General features: G+C 39.0%; 1 protein-coding gene across 4 annotated transcripts in view; it reads right to left on the reverse strand.

Moving 5' to 3' along the window:
* PPP2R2A (protein phosphatase 2 regulatory subunit Balpha) overlaps nt 1-20,585 on the reverse strand; it is a 74,577-nt gene that overhangs the window by 36,210 nt on the left and 17,782 nt on the right. Inside the window, exon 3 of one of the 4 annotated variants that reach the window (XM_078347207.1) lies at nt 14,720-14,859. The exons of 2 other annotated variants lie outside the window; for them this stretch is intronic. The gene's annotated coding sequence lies outside the window, so the exon portion shown is untranslated. Of the gene's footprint in view, nt 1-4,680; nt 4,781-14,719; nt 14,860-20,585 lie in introns of all 4 variants that reach the window. One more of the 4 variants, XM_078347208.1, reaches the window with a different exon arrangement.

Raw genomic sequence — 20,585 nt, forward strand, 5'->3', positions numbered from 1 at the left:
GAAAAACCAAAGGAGTATCCTGAGGCAAAATAAACAACAACAAGACATAAAGACCAACTCAATATGTAAACGCACCTCCCCCCTTTTTTGAAATGGAGTCTTGCTCTGTTGCCCAGGCTGGAGTGCAGTGGCATGATCTTGGCTCACAGCAACTTCCACCTCCTGGATTTAAGAGATTCTCCTGCCTCGGCCTCCCGAATAGCTTGGATTACAGACATCCACCACCACGCCCAGCTAATTTTTCTGTTTTTAGTAGAGACGGGGTTCCACCATGTTGACCAGGCAAATGCCCTGTTTTCACAAAATAAAAATAAAGGAGGGGAGGAAACAACTGAGAGGAATTGCTTAAGTATTTTTTTCCCTTTTTAAAAGATATTTTGGTATCAATTTCTATCTTTTTTTTTTTTTTCCCAGACAAGAGTCTTGCTCTGTCACTCAGGCTGGAGTGCAGTGGCATAATCTCAGCTCACTGCAACCTCTGGCTCCCCGGCTGAAGCAATTCTCCATGCCTCAGCCTCCCGACTAGTTGGGGGTATAGGTGTGCATTACTACACCCAGCCAATTTTTTAGTAGAGACAGGGTTTCACTATGTTGGCCAGGCTGCTCTTGACCTCCTGGCCTCACGTGATTCTCCCAACTCTGCCTTCCAGTGTTAGGATTACAGATGTGAACCACTGTGCCTAGCCTGTTCTTTTTAACCATCTGATTTACAGATTCCTGAAAGCGCCACTTTAAACAGCTGACCTAGGTTCCATTCCTTAGATGCTGACAAACCCGATTCTGTTATTTCCCTCAATGTAATTAGGCTTTACAGTGAAATAGTAACAATTTAAAAGGTTAAAACTAATAAAACATTCTAAACATTGCTGTAGCAAATAAACAACTCTGAAAATCCAGATCTATCTATTTCATGCAACACAAAATAGCATCAATCTTAAGATAACCATGAGGTTCACAAAAATTCTAGGAGTAACCACTATTTCTTAAAAATCTGCATTCCAATTACTGTCACAAAGGGCTGCATTTGTGTAATGAGCAAGTATCTGCAAACAAACAGGGCTGCCAGTGTAGTATTCTAATACAAAATTAAATGTTCATACCTGGAAGAAAAAGCTCTTATCAAGTTGGCTATAATAAATCTTATCTTTCTACAAATTACATTTGACTTCCCCCAAAAGCTCTACCAGGTAATTGGTCTCCTCTACTTTTTAATATATTTCAGTAAAAAGACAAAGATTAACAAAGAACACTAAGACTATATAAACAAAGGTATTCAGAAAAAGTACCCAATAAAAATGTGTAATTTTTACTACTACTACTTTCAAAAGGTTAAAGTAAAAGACAAAAAAAATTAAATGGCACGAATATCATTTCTGACCACGAAGAAGATAATCTGAATTTATTGTCCTACTGTGAAAGACTAGAAAACTGAAAAGAATATATAAAACAACTGTTTTGCAGACAATGGACAATGTGGGTTAGAGAACTGTTAACTCTTAAAGAAAGAAAAGAACGTGATCCCTTTAGCAGCTCTTGCTTACTGACTGGAGTTACAAAGAATCCAGAGACCAGAAAATTAAAGCAGCTGCAAAATAAAGCAGAGCGCCCCCAAAAAATGTATCTATGAGTGGCTCACTTAGAATGTGGCTGAATACTGATCTGGACATATACGAAGCGACATATGAGGGCTCTGAAAAATTACGGTCCCCACCAGCCAGAGGAGAGAAACCCCCACCAAGAGGTAGAGTTCTCAGGAGGGTGACACCTTGGTATAATCAGGCTAAATCAACACTAAAGACTAAACTTGTCCTAAGAAAGTTTTAAAACAAACATTTGATACTTGGAAATGATCAAATCTATCCCAAGTATCTTAACTATGTGCTAGAACAAAATCCAACACTTTACGATGTAAATTCACACTGCCTGGTTTCCAATCTGAAATTGCCAGGAATATAAACAAGCATGAAAATACAACCCATAATCAGAAGAAAAATAAACCAGTGTAAACAGAACCAGAAGCGATGAAAATGATAGAATTAAGGTCCTAGCAGCCACAGACCAAAAACAGCTTTTGTAAATATGCTCCATATGATCAAGAATAAATCATGGGCCAGGCACACTGGCTCACGCCTGCAATACCAACCCTTTGGGAGGATAAGGCAGGTGGATCACTTGAGGTCAGAAGTTCAAGACCAGCCTGGTCAATGTGGTGAAACCCTTTCTCTACTAAAATTACAAAAAAATTAGCCAGGCACAGTGGTGTACTCCTGCAGTCCCAGCTATTCAGGAGGCTGAGGTGGGAGGGTCACTTGAACCCAGGAGGTGGAAGCTGCAGTGAGCCGAGATTGTACCACTGCACTCCAGTCTGGGCAATAGAATGAGACTATGTCTCAAAAAAAAAAAAAAAAAAAAAAAGAGAACAAAGAATCAATCATCGACATGATAGGAAATAAAAGATGAAAGGCAAAAATGTGACTAAAAATAAAAAAAAAACTATTTGAAATCAAAGATACATTGAATGGGACTAATACATTTAATACTGTAGTACAAAGTATCAAGAACTTGAAGAACTACCCTATAATCAAAACAAAATAAAGGAAAGAGAGTGAGAAAAAGTAACCAAGACCTGACCTGTGGGATAACATCAAATGTTCTAATGTAAGTATCGCTGCAGTCCTGGGAAGGGGTAGGGCAGGACTATTTGAAAACATGACATGACAACTAAATGTAAATACTCAAGGCATGATGACAAAGTATGCAGAGTACTCAACATGGAAGGTTCAGTTTTAAACGTAGACTCACATGGGTATATGGTACCCGCAACTCAAAACACATTAGCACCATTGCAGCGGTGATATGATTTTGCAAAGTTGTGAAGAATTCTTTGTAAAAAATCCCAACATTATAAAGTATAACTTTCCCTTGATTTACACAGCAGCCTTCTGTACATACATTAAAGTTGTGGCCTCCACACCCCTGCCCCCTACCCCCAAAAAACCCTTTGTAAGTATAAAACGGTTTCTAGGCTTAGAAAATAAAGTTTCTTTTTCCAGTATCATGAACATTTGGCAGTATATTGTAAGCTATGCAGACCATGGAACAATTTTTCTTGTTCAAAACTATCCTGCAAACTGCCAAATAGCTATCGAACTTGGCCCATGCCTAATAAATACAGCTAATGCCCCCCAATGACTGGTCAAATTTTTTAAAGAAGAATCCAATAGGAAAAAAGGGTTTATACTAGGTAGGTAATAAGGAGATAAAAGGTATGATGAAAATGTAACAATCATGAATTTTTATGCCCAATACAGATTTTCACTTTACAATGATCAGGGTTACTAGGAATAAGGAATTGATGAAAATGTAGGAGACAGGGTAGGTAAAAGGATGGGATTTGGGAGGGAGAGGGACAGACACCTAAAAAATATAACTGACAAATAGACACAAAAAAATTACACCAAATTAAAAGTATTTATTTCTTCTAAGAAGATATGCAATTAAATACAAACATTGACCTACAGAGAAACTCCAAGAAATCAAATTATAAAGCCCGTATTCTCTAACCATGATAAAATAGCTAAAGATTAATAGCCAATGGTTAAATCAATCAATTCGTAACCTTAAAATCAGTACTGCAACAAAGGTACTTTAAAAAGTTTTACAGCAATCTATATATGTAAGTATTTAAGAGTATTGTGTTCATAAAAAAATGATACAATGATCACCATAAATAAACCAACTGGTAAAGAGCAAAGTGTTAAGAAACCCTGAAATCCCACCACTGGAACAGTTAGCAGATTAATGCAAATTGCAAATTAGGTATCAGATGTGTTTATATACAACATGATTTTCAAAGATTACCTGCAGTCATGAGATTAGCATAACATAGGTCCTTAATTAAAATTAACTCCACTCTTTAATCTCATAAATAAACTACTTTGTAGAAAAAGGATAATCATCACTCTTAGCCCCACTTCTGAGGGAACCATTATTATTTTAGTAAATATTCCTCTGCTGTCCAGCTATGTGTACTTGCACATGCCAGCACAAAAAAATAACAGATCTCTAAGGATATGGTCCACAACGTACCACAGAGTTTTAAAAAGTTACAAAGCACATCTGATCCTAATTTTACAGAATTAGAAAAACATTCGGAATTATGGCTTACCAGAAAGGGAAATCAGGTTAACAAATATGTGATAGCCATTTGCATAAAAATAACCATGGAAACTTTGATAACAGATGGATTTCTACAAGGTAGAAAAATGATATGCCACTACACACCATTCCCATAATTAAGATTTTTTTAAAAAGAGGCAATACTCAGTACAAGTATTAAGCAATTACTCTCACATATTCCTGGTGGGAATGCAACTTTTTTATATTAATATTACCACGATCTAAATTACTTCTTAAGATTTTAGAACTGAACTCTTTCAGTGAGTCCTTTAGAGAAGTATAAATATATTGAGAACAAAAGCACTAAATACAGTAAAGGGTTAAACCCATAAGTAACTCCTTGACATCTGTGGTTATGACTAAAATGTCTATCCTGGAATAGATGAATCATTTGGTAACCCGAGACTCTAAAAGTTAAGAAACTGTATATGTTAGCTTACTCCGAAGTTTGAACATATGCCTGCATCTTGCATTTCCTAATATTACTCTTCTAGTACTCACTGGTTTTGTTCAGATGAGGGGGAGGACTGGGTGGGAACACAGCCAGTATTGTAGATCACCTTTATCTCTCTTCAATTCAAGGGTCTACTGCCAAAACATTCTGGCACAAAACAGCACAGAAATCAGATTCTTACTTTGATCTGGTTTGTTCCAACGCTTATAATATACTATTTTGTTAGGACACATGACCTCCTTTCATGATCTTCTCAGCTGTATTTCTACACAGTAAATGAACTTTACAATTGCCCCCCCCACACACCTACTTAGAATATGATTAACCCAAATTTCTTTTCAGAGGCACCGATTTCTTTCCAATATAAGAAAACATTTTACTGTATATATAAAATGACAGTTTCCTGCTGAAAGGTAGCTTAGCTTCAGGTACAATGATTTCCCTAAGATGACGCTCTTTTATCACTGCTGGCCTCTAGAGGGAGCTCGAAGTTCTTGCTATTTTTCCCAAAGGACAGGATACTCCTCCCAGAAATGTGTGATGTTCAGGATTTAAGAACATTTTATTTTAACACCCTGAAGAGCAAGTTCGGTTAGTCCTTTAGGAATCCCTCACTCCGCAAAAGTGAATAAGGCTTGATCTGCTCACCTGTTCCCGGTTGAAGCAGTTTCCAACCTTTCCCTCCCCTCAATACTCTTCAAACGCTGTTTCCCCACTTGGGATTAACTATCTTATTCCTGTAACCTGAGGCCGAAGGAAGGGCGGCAGTAGAAGAGGAGGGGCAAATGCTCCCTCTTGCCGATTGAGTGCAGCAGGCCAGGGAGCTTCTACTTTCCTCACGTCAGGGCGCACGCCGCATTTAATGTTTACATAACATGCTGTAAAGGGAAGATGAAGCTGCTCTTGTTTGCCCAGGCACTCTGGTCAGCTAAGACCCCACTCAGGTACCCACTGCCAAGGGCTGAGGGGTGGTAGCACACCTCTAACACATTCTCAGGGCCACATCTGAAAAGAAATGGCCTACAGCCAGAGCCTCAAATCCACACCTCCACCACTGCCTGTATGACCCTGAGAAAGTAACCTGACCTCTTAAAGACTCAGTTTCCTCACCTTTACATATCTGACTCACAGAGTTGCTTTGAAGGTTAAACAAGCAATAAGCACAAGGAAGTGAACCCCACATGAATGAACCTAAATAAAAGTGGTACACGGGTGAGCACACTGGTAAGCTGCAGCTTGCTCCCTTTAGGCTTTGTAACCGAAGGCAGAAGTGAGTCTTCACTGTTTCCAGCCTATTCTGGTCAATCTAGCCTAGGTAAAAAATTCTCCAAATGGTCCCACTGAGCTCACTAGAGTCTGAAGCTAAAGCCCAAGCAAGTCAATTGCCTGGCTTTACTGCCCTTGGCATGTACACTCTCAGAGGCCTCAGGGAGAAGTATGGTTGGTCAAGGATAGGATTCTGTACTCCTGTGTCTCTTGGCCAAAATATCACCTTGACTTTGCCATGATTTCCAACAACCAGACTATGGAGAAATGTGCATGGCATCAAGTGCTACTGGCCTTTATGATAACCTTCCCTTAGCCTCTGACAGTGAACAGGAACATGTGCTGTGCTAACCTTGATGCTCAGACAGAACGTGCATTGTAATGCTGCCATGAACGTCAGGGTTCACAAGGTAACTTCCAGAGATGTGTCCTGGAACCAGTTTCCCTTCTGTGTAACTTGTTCCTGGATTATCTGTTATCCTGTCTGGATAAAATGGAATGGAACTATATCCTACTGCAACAAAGAACAGAAAGATAAACAGCTGCTAATACGTTTAGTCTACAGGTATGCTTTTTTAAACAGACAATAAACCTTGTTATATAACTGTTATATAAGAAAGAAGAGCTCTAAACTGAGCATTCTAGACCTTAAAGTTAGTTATCATCTTCATTAGATGTTCCCCAACTTTTAACCGGCTAACAATTAACTTCACAAAGCAAACCACCTCATTCAGTGGCCTCATTAAACACAATTTAAATAGTTTCTCAAGGAGATTATACAAACAAGTAGCACAGCATAAAACTCCTGCATCTATGTATGCCTGATTAAGGTTTATAATTAGAATGGGTATCTGGCTGTTAATATCTCCCTAAAATCTTCACAAATCGTGACTATTACGGCCAAGCTGTAATCAGAAAGCACTTCACTGTCTATCTGTCTTGGCAGAGTCACACCCAACACAGTTTGTTTCCTGACAAAATTTTTCCAGTTCACCCACAAACTGAAAACAAAGGGGCAGAATATTTAGAGAAAATGGCCAGAGTCTTTAAGGTATGTTACAAAACAACTTTACAGACTTTATTCCAATGTCAAAAAGGAGCCCACCTGGGAATTTTAAGAGCAATCCAATTAGACATGCACCTTAGACTGTTGAAACTGAAGTGAAGAAGACTGAGAACTGGGAGGAACCTAAGCAAAGGGAAAACTGGAGACCAATCTGGAGTTACTCTAGAAAACCCAGTTAAGCAATGAGAGTGACCTGAGCCAGTAATAGTAAAATATGGTATCATTAGACAGCAACATTTAACATTTACATAACAAGCCAATATGGCGGTTTACGGCTGTAATCCCAGCATTTTGGGAGGCCAAGGCGGGAGAATCATTTGAGCTCAGAAGTTCAAGACCAGCCTGGGAAACATAGTGAACCCCAGTCTCTAAAAAAAATAGAAAATATTAGCCAGGCGTGGTGACACACACCTGCAGTCTCAGCTACCTGGAGGGCTGAGATGGGAGGATGGCTTGAGCCAGGAGGCTGAGGCTGCAATAAGCGAAGATAGCACCACACCACATTCCAGCCTGGGTGACAAAGTGAGACCCTGTCTCAAAAATAAAAAGAAATGAAATTTACATACTGTATATTAGGTATTTAATCCTCACAACAAACCTATTAAGTTGGCTGTATCAATACACCCATTTAACAAATGAAGAAATTAAAGCACAGAGGCCAAAGAGGGGTCAGAAGTGAACAAATTTTAAAATACATTTCCAAAGTACGCCAAACAAGGCTTGATAATTGATAAAGTGTAGACAGCTACAGATGAAAGCCAAGAATGTCCAGATACTTATGTGGCTGAATGCACCTAGTATCATTAATAGGCAGATACTTATCTTATATGAAGTATAAAACAGCATCTCAACAGCAAATACAACTGTGTAAGTCCATTTTCACATCACTGACCAAGACATACCCAAGACTGGTTAGAAGTACAGTTAACTTGCAGCTTCCAACTGGAACTGGAAAAAGTGGAGGGCATTCTTGTGGGACTAAGCCCCTTCCACCTGTGGAATCTGATGCTACTTCCAGACAGTGTTGGAACTGAATTGGAGGGTACCCAGCAGGTGTCTGCTGCAAAACTGATTGCTTGCTTGATGTACAGTGAAAAACTCACATATTAATATGTATCAGAAGCGTGTTGTGCAAGAAACTGTGTTTGTGTTTTCTACACAGACAGCTAGATTGAACTGAAAGCAGATTAGGGAAAAGGAGATACAGTTAGGGCACCATCAGCTCAGAGAAGACATTTAAAGTCACAGGACATTTAAACATGATTTCCTAGTGAATAAACATAGATAAAGAAAGCCAGAGGTCTGGGCTAAGGATTGAGCTTTGAGACCAGGTAGAAAAGGAGACTGCACAGGAACTACTGGTGAGTAGGAAGAAATTTTCTGGACGCTAGGCAAAGACTGTGTTTTTAAAAGGAGGCAGTGATGAATTGTATCCAAATGTTCTTAAATATCAAGTAAAGGGAGGGCTGAGAATGAAACTGGGTAACTTGGAGACTTTTTAGTGATTTCAGCAAACGTGGTTTCAATGGATTAATGTCTTTAAAAACTGCCGCTTCCTGTGGCTTTATTTATCACTGTCAGGAGAGGGGAAGCTCTAGAGTTGAACTGTCTAGGTTGAAACCACCGTTCTGACGGTCTTAAGTCTGGCTTATGAAGGGCATCCTCTTAATAGCTGTCAAAGATGAAGATTTTCTCCTACTTTTATAGGTAAGTCTTGGGTTATTCTGGGAAATGGGATATAGAGAGTTAAACAATACTGAAGTTGACTTTTCATGCTTTTGAGATGCTAACTACTCAGCTAGATGTATTTAAGTCCTTCCCATCCCCCCCAGTAAAGTACTTGAGTGATATACTTGGAGTTCCTGCACACCTATCAAATGCCATCTTGTTGCACTGCCAATGTACAGGATAACTTCATCAATTTAGGATTCTTAGTTTATCATAGTTTTTTCCCTCAGTTTTCTGGAAGACACTCTACACCTTTTGCCAGAGCACTGTCCACCAAAACTTCCTATGATAGAAATGTTTTATTCTGCACTCTCTAGTACAGTAGCCACTAGCCACACACAGCTGCTGAGCACCTCAAATAGGCTCTGTAGCAATGCAACTGAGAAAATGAATACAAACAAATGCCATGGTCCTTATATTTTTGTTACAATTTTCAACTTCCTTTTTCCACTGTATTGTGGGAGTATTTCTAAAACCCTGCTGCTACCTGACTCCAAAGAGCCAATAGTTAAGAATCACAAATTTCACTTAAGAACTCCTTCCCGCTCTCTGATCCTTTCAAATGCTTGTTGGTCTCTCAGAGCAACTAATTAGTTGCTCTTTAAACTTGAGTTTCTCTTGTTTCCCGCAGTAAGCCTATTTCATGGGAAGGTACTGCTCACATTGGTCACCCTCCTTTACAGTATCTACTGAATCTGTATGTGTCCTTTCTTTTCTGTATGCACCTTTAAAGAAAAAGGCCTGGTGTTTATGTAATATTGGGAACTGTGCTGAGTTTAACCAGAAAACACATTGGAACCAAGTTCAAATCTCAGACCTAGGAAGGGAAATGTTTACATTGTTACTTCCTGTGTAAGTTCTCTACTGCTGCCTTAAAAATTGCCCCAAAGGTTGCAGCTTAAAACAACAAACATTTATTATCTCACAGAAGGTCAGCAATCTGGGTGTGACTTAGCCAGGGGGCCTTGAGTTCAAGGTCTCTCACGAAGCTGCAGGTATCCGAAAGCCTGATTGGAGGAGGATCTACTTCTAAGCTCGGGAACCGGCTGCTGACAGGTGTTAGGTCACTGGCTCTTGGCCAGACACAACAGATCCTTGACAGGTGAGCTCCACATGGAACCACACAAATATGGTAGCTGGCTTCCCTCCATAAGTGAAAGAGGGCAGCCCAACATGAATGCCAAAACCTTTCTGTAACCTAACCTCCGAAGGAGCATCCCAGCATCTTGTCCAGCTTGTGGAAGCCAGTCACTAGAGGTCCAGAAACACCCCAAGCGAGCAGTTTACACGGAGACGTAAATACCAGAAGCCAGGGATCACTGGGGCCACCTTAGAGGCTGCCTGACAAAGAAGGAAACTTGGGGCAGTTTCAACTTTGTGCTTCATGGTCCAGTGTCTCCTGCCACCATGGGTGGCCAGCCTTCTCTACTGGCAAGAGTCATTCAGTTTCTAATCCCATTTCAGAATACAGGAACCAACTGTCCTGTACTGTGGCTCCCCACTTCAAGTATAACTCTGACAATTCAAAGTAGGTCCTGTCACTTACTCCTACCAGTGCTGCACAACCACATTTACACTAAGGCCTTCCCTCACAATGTTTCTTGTTTGTACTGTTTCCTGCTAAAATTTTTTAGTTTAGTTATGGCACCTCTCCAGGGTTTCCAAGGATACTGAATTCTCCTTATTATGCTCGTTGGTCATTTTGGTGTGTCATCTGTCTAACACATGGGCTTAGGAAACCATCCTCCTCCCAAAGTCAACACAGCTATTTGTTTAAGTAAGGCCCTCTACACATTCTTTAAAAGACTGTTTTGATAAATGTGACAGGAAATGCTTGTTGGTGTTCCTAGCCATATAATTGAATTCTATTGTTGGATAAAACAAAGATGTTTTAATCTACGCCATCAATTCCCAGGATATTTCTACCATGTTAATTTAAAAAACTGCTGATTTCTTAAAATAATAATAATAACAATAATCATGCCACCAAACTTGGTTCAGTTTAAAACATTACAAACCTTAGTAAGCATAACAACACCAACAATCCTAAAAGGCAGAGAGACGCAGCTGATCAGCTGTACAAACTAATCACACAGACAGGATTAATTAACCACAGAGAGTTGTAAACAAGTACCTACAACTGCCTTCCCAGCAGTGGGCACTTAGCACTATGGAATACACCAATACTTAAGACTAATCATAAGTTAGAGTACCAGCAGTGTTTTAATTCACAAGCCAAAATGCTCACTTTTGGTTTAACAACTAAAAAAAAACCTTTTCCTACGCCATGTATTTCTTTTACCTTCTTCCAACAGCTTATTCTCTTTATCGCCTGAGAATATTAACGAAAGGGATAGGAAGGGAAGAATCAACAAAAACTGAATCAGGCAGCAACATATTTTCTGATCTGATACCCTGGAGTACAAAGTGTAGAGTCTGCAAATAATCAGAATTCTGCTTTTCGTCTTCTGCTGACAGGAGAACAAGAAGAGAGTCGACACACACTAACACGTTAAGCGGACATGCATTCACCACATATAGCTGTATAGGATATAACCAAGAGAAGCAGCTATCCTGCGCAGCACATGTAAGGCACAGTGCCTAAAGGTCAAACCTGATCTCACCAGATTTCCAAGGGAAGTTTTGAAAGAAAGGTGATTTTCAAACATTTTAGCACTGCACTTAGGGAGTAAAATCACTTACCTTGGCAAAGATACAGGATATCAAATCAACACACAAAAATCAGTTGTTTCTATACAATAACAATGAACAATCCCAAAAGGAAATCAAGAGAACAATTCCATTTACAGTAACATCAAAATGAATAAAATACTAAGGAATAAATTCATCCCAGGAGACAAAAGATATCTACATTGAAAACTACAAAACATTGCTAAAATAAAGACATAAACAAATGAAAAGACATTCCATGTTCATCAATTAGAAGACTTGATTCCTAACAAAATCCCTAAAGCACTTTTTGCATAAACAGAAAAATTCATCCTAATGGGTTCTATCTATCAATGGAAGAGAGCTCAGAAGTAAACCCTTGCACACATGGTCAAATGATTTTGGAGAAGGTTGCCAAGACCAATGAATGGGGAAAGTACAGTCTTTTCAAAACATGGAGTCAGGAAAACTGGGTATCCACACACAGAAGAAAAAAAAACAGACCCGGCCTTACATCATATTAAAAATTAGCTCAAAGCAGATCAAAGGGCTAACAACCTAAAACTATAAAATTCTTATAAAAAAAAACAAAGTGTTAGTGAGAAATTAAAACCCTTGTGTATTGCTGGTGAAAATGTAAAATGGTGCCGCCACTACGCAAAACAGTATGATTGTTCCTAAAAGGTTAAACACAGAATTACTAGATGATACATTAACTACACTTAGGTTATTTACCAAAAATAATTCAAAGCAGGAAGTTAAACAACAGATACTTGAAGATCAACGTTCATAGCAGCACTATTCAAATAGCCAAAAGGTGAAAGCAATGTCCATCAACATATGAATGAACACACAAAATGTGGTATATACATACTATTATGCAGCCTTAAGAAAGAAAATTCTGACATGCTGTAACAGTCACAACAGAAAAATACTGCAGGACTCCACAGACAGGAAACATCTAGGAGTCAAATTCATAGAGACACAAAGTAGACTGGGGGTTGCCAGGGGGCTGGTGAGACGGGAAGGAGGACTTATTGTTTAATGCCTATAGAGTTTTAGTTTGGGAAGATGAAAAGAGTCCTGGAGACAGATGGTGGTAATGGTTACACAACATATTTATATGCACTTAAAGACACTGAATGGTACACTTTAAAATCGTAAACCTTATGTGTATTTTACCACAATAAAAAAATTGTCATCTCACATAAAATGTCCCAAGGCATGGCAAATAAACCCAGGGTTAGTTAATTCACTGGCTTAATGTTATCAAATATCCAGGTTCTGTCCATCTTTATATTCTGACCCCCCCACCCCCAAAAAAAGTTACAGGGCTGGGAACTAAGGTTCTCACTGTGAGATCCGAAAGACGCAAATACAGAACGAGGGAAGTAAGGAATAACCCTGTGGTATTCAATTTAAATTGGAGGTATCAGTATAAACTAATATTTTAAATGTTTCGTTAGAGTATTTCAATCACATACAAAAGAAGGCAGAAGAGTATAGTATAAATTCCTGTGTACCTATCATGCAGCTTCCACAATTATAAATTCAAAGCCAATCTTGTTTCACCTAGAAACCCACGCCATGTTATGTCATGTACATCCCAGACATCAAATTATTTCACCTATAAATACTTCAGGAAAGATGTCTAAAAGACCACCATTTTCAATATAACCAAGCACCATGACCATACCTTGAAAAAATCAAAAGCACTTCCTTAAGATGAAATATCCAGTAACTGTTCAAATATCCAATTGTTTCATGTCATAAAAAATATTAAACTCTTTGAATTAGGATCCTATACATAAGGCTTTTACACTAAATTGGAAGCAGGAAGGAAACAGGACTGAACTAAGGAGTTAAAAAGTCCTGAGTAAAAGTGCTAAGAATTAGTAGCTGAGGCAGAGACTAACGGTTCCTATGAGTGGCCATTTCCCCCTTTCTCCTTTAGTAACGGAACATCTGGCACCTTCACCCTCAGAACCACACACACAGAGCTTTAATAGGAAATTAGAGGCTGCATTTCTTTGATTATCTTATACCAGGTTCTAAACAATGGGTTATGAATAAAAGTTCTTGTCACCTCCTTGCTAGAAAACAGATTTGAGACCGATCTGACCACACACACACACAAGAGCAATACACCTAGACCCTGAGCAGAACAAACCTGTAATCCTGGGTAATCTCTGGCAAAACCGGCTTATCTACTTCAGACCCCTCTGTACCACTGATGGTCACGTGAAAGAGGAACAAGCTAATTTTCGGTCACGTGAAAGAGGAACAAGCTAATTTTTTGAACCACTGTGTACGTGGGTCTTTAAAATAGTTTGTCTATACTCCATTGCATATACTAGCTTGTGTGACTATGAGGATTTGTCTGGTTTACTGGTTTAAATAACTGGGAAGTGCTACTAACTGTTAGCTTATTGCATTTCCCTATTTTGAAAAACAAAGTGTACATTTAATAAAACAAAAAAACTGAAGTTAACATATATTTTAAAATGAGATGACACATGAAAACACCTGCAGAATATATCTATCCATTCAACAAATGCCCATTAAATGCCAGATACTGTCATATGCCTAAAAATGTTACAGAAGCTAAGAACGAAAATCACAGAACAAAAGAATCACGATTCATTTCCGAATCATACGTGAAACTCACAAACTGGAAAGAAGCAGCCTACATACAATAAGCAAGCAAACAATAAACAACATCATTTCAAATAATACAAAGAATATTCTAAAAACAGGTAACATTAAATGTACATCTCTTTTGGGGTAGGAAGGGAACTGAGCTTAATTTACACAGGGTAGTCAAGATTAGGAAGGAAAGTATATTTGAGAATAAAAGGAGCAACTTCAAAGCCCTCAAGAAAGCTCCTGTGGCTGGACCAACTAGCAAGCAAGGGGAGAATGACAGGAAGGACCTCTGGGGTAGGCAGAGGCAGCCCAGTACTAAATCTATAATACAAATGCTGTATTACTATTGACAGGGGATGAGTATTCCTGATGGAAAACCAAGAAAGCCATTATTCCCTTAATCCTGTGTCTTAGTTCAAGACAAATGATCTTCCCAAAGGAAAACGGAGATTTTAGCTGGCCTGCAATCAGTAACTACTTTATGTTGCTACAGACTGAATGTTTGTCCCCCACAAAATTCACGTTGCAACCTAATGCCTAATGTGATGTATTTGGAGGGGAGGTCTTTGGCAGGTGATGAGGTAATAAGGGTAGAGCCCTCATAAATGGGATTAGTGTGTCCTTATAAATTAAGAGAGACCCAAGAGAAAGCCCTTGTCCCTTCTGCCATGTCAAGACAGCTGTCTCTGAACCCGAGAGCAGGTCCTCACCATTATCTGCAGATGCCTTGATCTAGGACTTCCAGCCTCCAGAACTGTGAGAAATACGTTTCTTTTGTTTGTTTATAAGCCACTCAGTCTGTGGTATTCTGTTAACAGCAGCCCAAAGGTCTATGACAAATGTCTTCATTCTAAGACAAACATATGTATTAATTATTTTGGGAGTAAAGTTTTCTCTGATATATTAAGTTCTTTAAAACCTCACTGCTTTGGCTGACTGCTTCATGTCTAAAATTTAGGTCTAAAAATGAAGGTATCTTAGACACAAGCTATTTTAATTTTTATCATTCTTTGCTATTAATTGAGGAAAGAAAAGTCCATTAAAACAGTACGAAAACCGGGTGCAATGGCTCACACCAGTAATCCCAGCACTTTGGGAGGCCAAGCAGGGGGGTATCACCTGAGGTCAGGAGTTTGAGACCAGCCTGGCTAACATGGTGAAACTCCATTTCTCCTACAAATACAAAATATTAGCCAGGTGTGGTGGCGCATGCCTATAATCCCAGCTACTCGGGAGGCTGAGGCAGGAGAATTGCTTGAACCCGGGAGGCAGAGGTTGCAGTGAACCCAGGACACGCCATTGCACTCCAGCCTGGGACAACAGCAAGACTCCATCTCAAAAAAACCCCCCAAAAAAACAAAAAACCCCACAATCAGAATTTAGATCTAAGAAAACAAATCTACTTTTATATCAATTCCGTGAATTCCCCTTTTCTATTGCACAGAAAGTGATTATCAAGTGTTCCTAGACATGAATGTAAAGGAACTATAAACACTTTACTGACACACTTGTTAAACGTGTAAATATAAAACATGCACTATCTTCTAAACTGCACTAAAATGACAGTAAACTAATAAAGGAAGATAACCACCAGTGTGCCAAAAAATAGAAAACTCAGAAAAATAAAAGCAAGTGAAACCTCCAAGCATGCAAAAGGGGTTGCCAAGTCAGGACACAGAAGCACCAGGTACCTTGGAGGGCTGCAGTGAGGCATGAGACTCAAAACAGCTATTGGTTGAAACATCTATGCAAGATGCAGAGAAGCTAGACTCTAACACAGAGAACAAGTTTACCTCTAGAGAAACTGGACCAGACCTAGGGATGGTATTAATTTGAGAGGATGCTGGTGGTAAGGCATCAAATTAAAAACAAGATTAGGTGAAAGGCTACATATTAATTCATGAGTTGCTCAATGATCTTCCTGGCTCCCAGAATGTTAGCAGCCAGGCTTAAGATATGACCCATCCCATCTAGCCACCTCCCTCTGAGGGAAGACACTAGAAGTTTCTTCTAATCTAGAGACACTGACCTGAGGGTCCCTGGCTCATCACCCTACAGTGAAGCCCACCAGCTGAATATCTCTGCCAGTGGATACAAAGCTAATTTACTTTTAGTACCTCATTCTTAAGAGCTAATAGACAACCAAGGATCACCAGATACCAAAGTCTACCAAATGAATGAGAAAAAAGGAACTCAAAAGAAACAGATGCTCAAATTAGAAAATGAAAACAAAACCAAAAAACTATTAATCGTCTCAAAGAGAAGATACTCCATTTACAGGAGTTGCTTTAAAAACACCACCAACAATATTATTCCAAAGGGCAAAAGAGCTCTTAAAAATATAATGGTAAAAACAAATGAAAGGGTTGAGAACAAAACTGAGGTAATCCTCCAGAAACTAAAATAAAAAGAAAATGGAAAATAGTAGAGGGGGAAAAAAATAGAGGACCATTACAGAAAGTCCAAGATCCAGATAACAGGAGTTCCAGAAAAAACAAACAGAGAAGGAAAAAATGGAAGGAAATGCATCTACAAGCTGCAAGGTCCAATGAGTACCAGTCCAATTAATGAAAAAGACCCACACCACAGCACATCATCCAGAAAGGAAAAATTAGTCAACAGAATGGTAACAGTGGAAGCTAACAGACAAAAGAAATATCTCCCAAATTCTGAAGGAAAATGTTACCTAGCCAAACCTGAAAGTGTGAAAGTAGAATAAACACATCTTTTCCATGCAGGCAAGATCTCAAAAATGAAGTGCTGGAAACTGTGCACCATCCCAAAATGACAGCATAAACCAAGAAAAGAAAAAGATACGGGATCCAAGAACAAGGAGCTCTAACATAGGAGAGGCAAAAGGAATTCCCACGATGGTGATCACAATGATAATGATGAAGGAAAATCCCAGGACAACAGCTGTGCACCAGACTTAAGAAACTGCCCAGCTTGAAGCAAATGTGTTGGAGGGATAGAGCTTAAGGCAAAAGTAAAACTGATACAACATTTGATGTGCTTCAATATACTAAGAGGAGATTTAATTTCTGCAGAGGATTTGAGGATGATTTAGTGATAGAGTCACAGAAAAAGAAACAAAAGTACTCCAGACTGAAACATGATGGGGAACATGAACTGATTCTTCTGATCATGTGGAAAATTGCATTAAAAGGCTTTTGAAAGGTGTAGAAACAAAACAGTGATGGGAGATTAAAAACCAAACAAATGAATAAATAAGGTATTAACTCTAAAGAAAACACTGCTATAATAGAAAAGAAAAATCAGAAAGTATACAGCAGCTGTATGTACAATGTCCACTACTGCATTAGTTTCTTATGGCTGCGATAACAAATTAGTGCAAATTTGGTGGCTTAAAACACCAGTAATTTTTTTCTCTTACAGTTCTGGATACTGAAAGTCAAAAATCAGTTTCACTGGGCTATAAAGTGAAGTTGCCAGCTGGCATGGTTCCTTTTAGAAGCTTTAAGGGGAGAATCCATTTTCTTGCCTTTCCTAGCTTCTGGAGGCCACCTGCATTTTTTGGCTTGTAACCCTTTCCTTGCACCAATCCTATCTCTTGCTTCCTCCTTTGATTTTCTGGCCTGCCTTTTACAGCATCCTTGTGCTTACATTCACAGCCTACCAGGATAACCTAAGATGATTCCCCAACTCAAAATCATTAATTCACTCACAGCTATAAATCCTCTGCCATATAAGGTAACATTCACAGGTTCCAGGGATTAGGATGGAGATTTATTTTGGGGGCCATTATCCAGTCTGCTACAACTCTGAACACAAGCTTAAACAATCGACACAGTGTAACATACTGAGAAAGCCAGGAGGAGCAGCAGGAAGAGCCTAGCAAACCTCAGTTCTTAGCCACCATTTACATCTGTGGATCGCTTTTTAAAAACAGCTGTAGGGGCATATAGTTTAGAAATATGAAAATAGGCCAGGCATGGTGGCTCATGCCTGTAATCCCAACACTTCGGGAATCCGAGGCGGGCAAACCACCTCAGGTCTGGAGTTCTAGATCAGCCTGCCCAACACAGTGAAACTCCATCTCTACTAAAGATATAAAAAATAATCTGGGTGTGGCAGCACACGCTTGTAGTCCCAGCTACTCAGGAGGCTGACACAGGAGAATGACTTGAACCCAGGAGGTAGAAGTTGCAGTGAGGCAAGATTGTGCCACGGCACTCCAGCCTTTTTTTTTGGTTTCGTTTTTTGTTTGTTTTTGTCACTCTCGAGACAGAACAAGATTTCGTCTCAAAAAAAAAAAAAAAAAAAAAAAAAGAAATATGAAAATAAATACCAGAAGAAATAGCTGTAAGAGTTTGGGGAAGTAGATTCAAGATGAGGATAGGTGAGAGAAACAGAAACTGTTCATGTTTCTTTTAAGTATTTTGAAACTATGGACTTTTAAAATCATGTACATGAGCTACATGGATAAAATAAAAATCAATTTAAAACAATGTGAAACTTAAGATGGCTGGGAAGGCAGAGAAACCCTCATCTGAGATGAACAGGTGCCTCAAGGCTAAAGAAGCAAACAGAAAAATGACAAAGATAAAAATTCAAAGGCAAATTACCAGCAAAAGCACACCTTTGCTAAGTACAGTAAGGTCTCAGCCTCAGCCAAACTTGAAATTCAAATACAAATTTAAAGTAACAACTAGATATGGCTAATGCGTAGTAGCATGATGTAAACTGTAGTAGTATGACATCAACCCAAGGAGGAGTTTCACCCCTTTATAAAGAGCAAATGTTAGCTGATGTGAGAACAGCACAACAGATCTATTTATTCTGTCAAAAACGCTGAGTAAAAAATTGAGATACCTTAAAATGCTCTATCAGGCCAATACAACTCTTTTAACCAAACCGCACGCTTCTGAAAAAGGAACTGAGGAACATTCTGAAAATTCAGCATGTTCACTTGCACGATAACATTTGCTTTCCATTTCTATTCTCTCAGACTCCTGTACAAGTTTCCAAGGGCTCTACATATATTTGTCGGCCTACCTGAGACTCTGATAAAAGATTCAGGTCATCAGACAAACAACTGAGTGGAAGAAAGAGGGGAGAGAAAATATTTATAATGTAGAGAATATACTATTTATGTCACTGTAGGTAGCAAGGTGAGCCAATAACAGGGTGTTTTAGAGTCTCAGTGTGCCTGACACCATCCCTTCGGATGTTCCCAAACCATCCCTACCTGCTATGAGAAACTGACACCAACAGTGAAAGGTGCTTTGGACCCTCCTGCATGTTCTAGGTGCACCCCATCCCACACAATTATATTACTCTTGAGAGAAGATGCAGAATATATGATCATAGGGAAGAAGAAAACACAGGAGGAACCTAAGAAAAAAGGGAAAACGAGACCAAGAAAAAAAAAAGAAAGAAACAAGCTTGAAGTTCTATTGCCACACATTTTGAATTTTTCTTCACTGTTTCAAAGATAGGGTCTTGCAACACTGCCCAGACTGGAGAGCGTGTGATCACAATAGCTTTGAACTTGTGGCTTGGAAGCGCTCTTCCCACCTCAGCCTCCCAAGCAGCTGGGATGACAAGCTTGCACCACCGTGCCTGGCTCAGCACAGTAATTTTAAATAGTCAAAGTGCCAGACCCTAAACTAACCTCAATTCTGATGAAACCAAGAAACTAATGTTCTCTCCATAGTTTTTCCAAATGCCCAACCCAACCAATCTGAAGTGCTCGTCATTTATGTAACATATATTTACTGGAAGTGACTAAAATGTGCCCAAAACCTCAAAAACTAGTTGATCTCAATTTGTGGACTGGATAGGCTTTTGTTCTTTTGCTGTCAAACTGTTAATTCTGTTAATCAGGCATCAAACAGCAAAATAACTGCATCAGTTACATTTTCTGAGGCTTACTGTGTGCCAAAACTAAGCATTCATGTACACTTAATCCTCTGAATAAAAAGGCAAATACTATTATTCCCATTTACAGGTAAGAAAACTAAAACACGGCAATTCTCAAATGTTTTGTTTCCTTGCTCTCTGATTTTCTTTGCGTGTCCAAAAAAGAAAACAAAAAAATCCACTTCATTTAGGAAGTCTTTCCCACGTAATGCGGACCCAAATTATTTCTTCTTTTGAGTTTCCCTCCAACTTTCCTCCACTACAATGCATGATTCAAAAGGGGAAAAGGGCTGTGATACTACAAATAAATAAGAAAAAGCATCACCAAAGAAAACTAGACAAAGAACACAAAAAGGCTCCACACACTTGAACATGCTCAAACAAATAACTGGAAAAGGTTTTTCTGAATGGTGAATATTGTGCCAGATATTGTCAAGAGGTCAGGAAATGGCCACTCCCATTAACTATTGTAGGAAGTAAAAAATCAACACCAACTTTCTATGGTGATTTGGCAATAAATACCATAAGCCATTGAAAACAGAGGAAAAAAAAAAAAATCACACCTTTCGACCCAGCAATCCCATTTCCAGAAATATATCCTAAAGCAATGAGATTCTCACAATGATGTTCATAATCTCTACAACAGCAAATATTATAAACAACCTAAATGTCTAAATGAAATACACTAGAGAT

Source organism: Callithrix jacchus, chromosome 13 (assembly GCF_049354715.1).
Source record: "Callithrix jacchus isolate 240 chromosome 13, calJac240_pri, whole genome shotgun sequence".
NCBI lineage: Eukaryota > Metazoa > Chordata > Mammalia > Primates > Cebidae > Callithrix > Callithrix jacchus.